Here is an 8,620-nt window from a genome sequence, read left to right on the forward strand (position 1 = left end):
TAACTTTTACTACTCAACAACCACGGCAATGAGTGCATAAAAATATTTTTGCTCACTTGTTTTAAGATGGGCTGTGAATAATGATAGATACATAAAATCTAATTAGAGTGAGTTCCCAAAGCAGCTGGTTGGTTGAATCTGTAACTGAAAAACAACATAATCTGCCTCTAAATGCTTCTGACAAGGTAAATAAAAATTTAAGTGTAAATAATACTTTTCCTTCTCTTCAAATAAAATTTTAAACTGGATTAATCTTCACAGCATCTCTGCAGACATTGTGAACCGAAGTACATGCTGCCATGGGAAAATACATTATAAGGGTATTTGAACACTGATAGCTGTATATGAGTATGTCAAGCCGAGTATCATGAGAATTTCTGGAGTACATACATTGCACTTCCCTGAACCTCTCTCCAATCTGTACAAAGAGCAAAATACTTTTCTGTTATCTACTTTAAATTTAGAATTTGTAACTCTGCTAGTTCTTTCTACCAGCTTGGTTGCTTTCTGCCTAAGAAAATTCATAAACATGTAATGTGTAAATGTAGAAAAAAAATCTATTATTATTGTTATCTGTTGTAATATTCCCTACCCCCCCCCCCGGAACATCTGTTTACGTTTTAGCTTTTCCAGACCAAGAACTCTGTACAGACTCGACATATTTATGAAGGGTAAAATTACCTACGCATCAATTTGATTTTGAGTAGCTACTGTTTCTCACTCCTCTGCCTATTTCTCCGTATATTGACAACTGTATTTTTAAGATCATCTTTTTTTTTTTGATTTTATTTCCTTATTTCTGTTAAAATAATACTTTTTATTAATTTATTCAGTTTCTCTGTCTAGCCGCTTCATCTCCCACTCAATTAAGGGAATAACTGGAATGTTTTGACAGGCACATAAATATTCTGGGAAGGGATGACATCTCTGGGCAGTAGTGCATGCAGCCGTGCCACGGTTGCCCTCCAGGATAAATAAACAAATGTCAGCTCAGGGGAGTACCATAGGTCCTGTGCTGGGGTGTTGATGCATATGAAAGAGGATCTGAGAAGACTCTTTCTTAATAAAAAGAGAAATACAAGGGCAAGAATTTTCTCATATTTTCCTGGACTTTCTCTCTCTCAATTTTTGACAAATATTTCACCTCCTCTGTTTAGAAAGCTCTTTCTTTGCTAGCATCATATCTACACGGGATGTTGCATTACAATATATACAGTTACACAATATAGGTCTCAAAAGTCATTTGGAGGATTTCCCAAAAATCTTCTGAAAGCTTTGTGAAAACAAGTAGCTGTGCTCTCTTAATATGGTTTTGATCACTAAGTATCCTCATATTCTTTTTCTTTTTTCCTTCCCCCACCAGGCATATTTATATACTATGTGTGTATGAATCTGTGGGGCTGTATCTTGTTCGTTCAGATACTTTCTTATGATACCTCCTCTTGTCCAGGTTGTCAGGCAGTTGCTGCAAGGGGATTTCTCCTGCACGTTCTTCACCTCATTTACCATGTGCTGGTCCTTACGTACATGAGTTGGTCAGAAGGTACAGCTGGCATCCATAGCTCTGCTGCGCATAATGACTTGCAGTTAAAAGGATATATTGGATTACTTGGTTCTCTTTATGCCAAAAAAAAAAAAAAAATCTAGCTTTTCATGTTTTCGAGCTTCACTGAAGGATGAAGCAACTTTGATTCGTCTGCAAATCTCTTACATTAGTTCTGTTCCATGGTTCATGCTTATCCTCTTTTCTTTTGTTTGTTTTATTTTCTCCAGCTTTTTCAGTAATGTGTTTTGAATTAGCATGCTAATTTGTCATAATGTTACTCGTCTTTATTTTAACCAGTATACACTTCAATTCCATGCTTCAGACAGCTCTCACTTTGAAGAGATCTTGTACACTCTTCAACAAAAAAAAAAAATAGCCTAAGCAGTGAGGAGCAGAGATTAAATCGTTACACCGGGCAGGTATAGTTTCTCATCGGTAGCTATTAGCCCACCACTCTGATGACACGCTTCCAGTTTTTGTTTGAGACACCGAGTGTTCACACAATAGCTAGTTCTTGTTGCTGCTGACGGGTGCAGGCTCAGCGAGGCGCCCGAGGAGGGTGGCAGAGCTTCTGTGGCATGGAAACGTGCTGCACAGGCCAGTAGCTGAGGCACTGGCCTGTCTTGCAGCCCCTTTGTTTTAAGTATTGGCACGCGGTCTGCCCGGTGAGATGACCTTCAAGCACGTATCAGGATCTTCATCTCCTGGTGCTTTAAAATTGCCTCCCCTTTGAGTGCCTTTTTATAAGTTCCTCTTCAAATTAGCTGCCTGGTTATTGTCCTGATGAGCCAATGTATTGTCACTCGTATGCCCTTGCTAATATGTTGTCTATACTGTGAGCCTAGCTGCATTCTCTGGGTGGAAAACCATGGGGGAATTCGGTGAGTTCATGCACTCCTTTACATCCTTTCTCATCCCTGCTGTTGAACAGCCTCTTGGATGCTTAGTTCCAAATTTTTGCCATGTTTTCTGTCTATGCATATTAAGAAGAGCTTTGCAATCATTTGGGAAATAAGATGTAATTTGCTCTTTTATGAACCCAGAAATTACCGTGCTATGAATATGTATTGAGAACTTACATAAAAAGTGGAAAAAAGGGCTAGTAATGATTTTAGATAATTCAAAGGACATGCTCATAATGTAAAATCATTAGACTTTTAAAAATATATTGGCTATTGCAATGAATAAGAAACACAATGCTCTGTGCAGAACTTTACACTCAAAACCCTGCCACTGGAACATTGCAAAAATGTAACTCTAAAGTAAGCAAACAAAAGAAACAAAACTGCAAAGCAATGTTAGCTGCAACCCATGGGACAGGCGAAACACCAGCCATACTTCTCTGTTAGGACTGAATACGGGCTCTAAGGAAACTTAGTGGGCCAAATTTAGTGAAAAAGATTAGCCATAGCAGTTAAACTTTAGGTATCAGTAACACAATGACTAGTGGAAAAAATGCGCAAAATAATTTGTCAGCGAGGCACAAGGAGCCTGGTTATACTTACTCCTCTGTTGGGCTTTTCCTGCTGGACTAGTGATAGGATGCAAGTAAAGAGGGCCGTGTATAGTGGAACTGATATCTTCGGTTTGTACTGGAACCAGCGCGGTGCGTGGGCTCTCGCCTGCGGTGCTGTGATCTGCCCCGGCACGTCTGGCGGCAGGGGCAGAGCCCCGGCTCCCCGCTACTCGCCCTGCCGCTGCTCAGGCGTCAGCTCGCTGAACCTCCTCTTCTGGCTAACTGGTATCTGCCTCAAGCCTTTGCACAAGCTCCCCGGTGGTCAGAGGGGGTGAAAGACCACTTCCAACATTGCGAGCAGTGCGAGGCAGCGGGCAGCGGTACCCGCCGGAGCGTGCGGGGTGATGTGACGGGGAAGCCGCGCTGCAGCCTCTCCATCCCCTCTGCGCCCGTGTTCAGCCCTCCTACAGCTGGTGCAGAAGTCAGTCACTGAATGCATTTCAAGGTGTCTGTTCAGTCCTAAATATGTTTTGCTTTTCCATGCATGCTCAATTTTATGTATGGCTGACTGCATGCAACACCTTTTTAATTTTTTTTTCCATTACAAAATTGGGGACTAGAAGCATGTGGCTGAGCAACCTGATGCTGCTGTTTTCATCTGCTCTGATAACAATATACATTCTAAGCAAAGACAGCATTTGTCCTTTCCCTGGGAGGTAGTTTTAATGCACAGGCACTGTGTTCATCCTGACCTAGAGTATTCATATTTCTAATTCCAAGCAAAGATTTTGTATGTCAAGGAGAACAGTAAATCCTTTAATGACTCCAGCTACCAGAGAGAATAAGCCCCTAACATAACCAAAGCATAAAAGGATTTATCATAAATTAAATTAAATTGTCCAAAGTCTGCTCATCAGCAGATATGAGGGAACAGACAGAACAAATAAATTAATTTAGCATCTTAGTAGACTGGATTTTTACTATTGTCATGCAGTGCTTTTCCAGTATGTAGGTAATAAAACTAACATTATCACCGTTTAAATCAATCCAAATAAATTTATTAAATGATAAAGGTTGCCAAAGGGGGTAGGAGATGAACTGTGTTGTTGATTCTTCTTTATTTATTTATTTTTCCTACCGTGGGATCACAAGTGAAGTAAGTTTTGAGGAGCTCATCTGACCTACTTAAACTGCAGAGCCTCTGTGCCGCTTTGTGTGATTGGAAAGCTGCGCGGAGGATCCCAAGATGAAGCACTGCAGAGCGCGTTGCTGGTGGAGAACTGTGTGCATTGGCAGGTGGCAGCAGGGAACCTGGTGGAACAACTGACATAATTGCTGGCATAAAGCAGTGCTATGAGATTACACTCTAAAAAATGAATCATACTGAAAATATTTAAAGGTGAGGAGAGAAGTGAAAATGTGCTGCGCATGGTCTGGCCTTTTTTTCCATTGCCCAAAATAACTTACCTTCCAGTGGAACTTATTTATAAAGCGAAGTTTAATGGATTCTGATAAGAAACCTTGATAAACTCCTCAAGTTATTTTTGCAGCCAAGACAATTCTGTTCCTCTCCTGTAATTATGCCACTATATGCTTCAAAATTCTCATCTTAGTAATGCTGTTCAGTAAAAACATGACCTAATTTACTTAATGGAACAGGTTACATAGACCTTCAGATTTTTAAGCTAAGGTAAGTCACAAGTATGAAAAAAAAGATGTAATTAATGCTGTCTTGCTAGACAACAGAACCCTTTCAAGAGAAAATTATTTTATTTTTCAAGCAAAATTGCCTTAATGTAATAGCTACTCATAACGTGGTCTGCTTGATAAAAATTCAAGATCTTAGTGAACATTTACAGTATCACAGAGGAACATCACAGCTTTGTACTTTTTTTGAAATAATACCTGTATGTTGATGAACTTGTTACAATTTTTCTCCATCAAACAAAGTTATCTGGATTCGCTTTCTGTAATTCCAACTTGCTACCGTTTACTCCCACCACTTACATCTCGCAAAATGAATGTCGGCTACAACAGATTTTTTTCAGCTCTTTGTCGCATATGTGAATAACAAGTTCTTAAGGAAGAATAGAAAAATAGTTCATTGGTAAGTTTAGTAATGATCTATGTAGATGGATCAAGGCAGAATTAGTGTGAAGCTTGGTGCAGCAAAGTACCCTGCAGATTTTTCTTCTTTTCAGGGAGAGTGTAGTTATCAGTAAAGGTAAACATAATTAAATCCAATCAGATACTGATGGTGTGGTGATGCAGTAAAAACTCTTGTAAAAATAAAACTGACAGTAAGCTATGTCAGAGTGCAACAGATAATGTGTGTTGTTATATATACCTAAGATACTTTAACCAACTTGGCCTTAATGCCAGGTGTCTAAAGAGAACAGTGGCGATTAAAATCCCCAGGATTTCAGAGTTGCTCTCTACACAGCTCTGTATGCACTACCTTTGGCTTGAAGCTGATTTATGCTGAAAAAAAAGAAAGGAATGCAGGGAAAAGACTTGTGTGACAGGCAAAATTATGGTCTTCATTTACAGAATCTCAACCAAACAAGTCTAAAGAAAAAGATGCTTATAGCAGACACATAAGCTTTTAAGAGCTACAGAAATTAGATACAGAGGGCATGGAAGCAGAGAAGGTAGTAAGACGGTACATAGTCAAAGACAAGTGATTGCTCACATGAACAGGACAAGGTCCCAAGCTATTTAAATATTGGTGGTACTATATTGCTGAAACCCATAATCTCTTTTTCAATATTGCTATATCATTTTTTGATGTCTTAATTTTTACTGCACGTTTAAAAAATAACACTATTATAAATGTATTTACACTTAGTAAAAATTTAATCTGAACTTTATTTTGCTGTTGTTAAGAGATGTATGGTGTTTTTTGTGATGCAGTTCTGTCAAAGCATCGCAAGGAATGAATGTGCCTGTAGCTTCAGAAAGCGCAGTGCGAAAGTCACCTAGAGCCACATGTTCCAAAATAGAATCATAGAATCAGTAAGGTTGGAAGGGACCTCTGGAGATCATCTAGTCCAAGCTCCCCGCTCAGCAAATACGATATGAAGGCCTGAAACTTGGTTTGTAGATACAATTTAGCAGTGTACAACTACTTTAAAGTAATTTTGAAATGGTCTGCGGATCATTTGGAAGGAGAGAACCTGCAACAGGTCCTACGGGTCACCTTGTCAGCATGTTTCTGTGGATGTTGTATTACGATCACAAATCACCATGTGCCAAGAGATACATATGAATACATCACCTCATATACAGTTACCAGATTTGTATGGATATTTTTGTAAACACAGAGGTATTTAAAAATTAGGATTGAGAATTCTAAGTCTTACGTGAACGCTGAAGTATGACACTAATTCTTAAACTGAGTGGGTTATATTTGAACAATAATTTAGTGGCATGGATAGAGTTTGCTAAATATGAATGTGCATCTGTTGCTTTGCTTTCAGACCTATATATTCTACTCTTGCAGTGAGATTCAAGGATATTAGTCAATGGAAATGAGAGATGCACTTTAGTGGTAATTTTCATAAAAAGGGTTAATGCAGAATGTAGAGGTGATGAGATACATTATTTTATTACAATAATAGACTCACTGAGGAAAAACTCTTTTATGACACATTCCATTATTGCTTCTATAGACCCATAATTTGAAGATTACTGCTCAAAAACCAAGGCAGAAATGATTTTACAATCATGGGCCTATTAAAGGTTTAAGAATTGTCTGGTTAGATTAGGAAGAATTTAATTGTAGAATGTTTTGTGATTTATCATACTACTTATAAAGTGCACAGACACATGTACTTGTAAACCAGGCTAAATTGGCAGAACATCCAGGTCCCCTCCACGCTGCTTGCAAGGCCTTCTCACCTCCTGATAAACGCGTTTGTATTGATCAGTGTATTATTTCTGCATCTTTAGCACAGTCAAAATACTTATTTTGACATTCAGTTCTTTCATCCCAAACAGAGAATATGTGATACTATTGATCCTCTGGCCAGTCATCCATTAGGCATCCATTAAGGCACAGAACGATAGACAAATGTGAATTACAATTATTATAATTTCCTCAAAGGGTGGCTAAGACAAGGCTCAGCGAGGATAAGGATCACCTGAACCCTCAAGATAATGACTGTAGCCACGCTTTATATTGTTGAAATAAAAAAAGTTTAAAGCAGTATTTCAGTATGCTGAGAGATACCCTTTGGTGAACTGTGGAGCTTTCAGGCATTAAAGTCCTCTATTTCACCACTCTGCCAAAACTTTTCACCATCAGGTAACAGACAGCGAAGGGGAACCCGAGTCTGTGCTTCGAGCTCTAAGTGCGTTTTGCAGCCACCAGCATCTGTTTCAGGTATCTACCTCTGGAAAGTAATGACCACGGCCATCATGCTAAAATAGGTTCAGCCTGAGCTGGTATTTTCTTACCCATTTCTACCTTTTCCTTTCTTATCTAGCATTTCCTTGTCCATGTTTTTATCCGATCTTTTTCTCCATTTCCCTGAGAAATCATGCTTCAAAACGTGCTGAATGTATGAATTATAAGCAAGACGCAGTGCCGTGAGAGTAGCTCTAGTGAAGGAGTGGCTGTGGCATGGTTTTATGGTAGACGCATTTGAAGGTATTTGTTTAACTGCGCTATGTGTTTAAAATTACACTTAGGAGCTTATGGGCAAATGAAGATCATAGTTCTAATTAATACTTTTAAACTGATGCTTTTCTCTTGTATTTTAACCATATAAATAGACTTTTGGAATTGCACTGATATTTTCATAGATGAGGCATGCATAATTAACAAATGCATGAAATACCTGTCTGAATGTATACCTAGGTGTGTATCAACCAGGCCTTTGGTATGGGGAAGCCCATGATTTGCACATCTGTGGGTCTGCTGTGTACAAAGTCGTAGAAACCTGGCTCTCCTCACACCTGGTCACTTCACTTGCAGCATACATTTTTTGTTACTACTCAGGATGATTACTGTTCTTGAACGTGTATTTATTTTTAACTTTTTTTTTTGTAGTGCCTGATCTAAAGCTGACACTTAGATGACAACTGAAAGTTTGAAATGGCACAAAACTTCAAATATCGTGTATAGCAACTATTACTTATTTTGGTGCATCTTTTCTTATGAGGCTCTTACTCGTGCGTACTGCTGAAAGACGGTGCTTGCTGTTAGCAAACACCTCAGCATCCCGTCTCCTGTTACTGCTGTTTATTGCTTGCTGCATCTTTTCCCAGGATCGTTACCCTCTAGATGTGTTCACTCTGCCAAATCTGGTGATTCAGAGCAAAGAGCGAACCCTGGACGCTAAGACGACGACAGAATAACCGAGTCTGTGTTTTCCCAGCGGAGCTGCCGCCGCCGCCGCTCGCCCTGGGAGGTACCGCGGCCGCGCGGCTCGCTCCACGCGCGGAGAGCATTAGCGCGGCTGGGCCTTGATGTGCATGGGCAAGCCGTAAACATCAACGTTACTTAGAAACTGTGAGCTTTTCCTGGGAAATAACGGGTGCTATGGATTGTTCCATGATGCCGACTAGATATTGCCGATCAATATTTAATTTAGCGATAGGAGAGTTTGTTTTAA

The sequence above is a fragment of the Rhea pennata genome, chromosome 13, assembly GCF_028389875.1.
Source record: "Rhea pennata isolate bPtePen1 chromosome 13, bPtePen1.pri, whole genome shotgun sequence".
NCBI classification, from domain to species: Eukaryota; Metazoa; Chordata; class Aves; order Rheiformes; family Rheidae; genus Rhea; species Rhea pennata.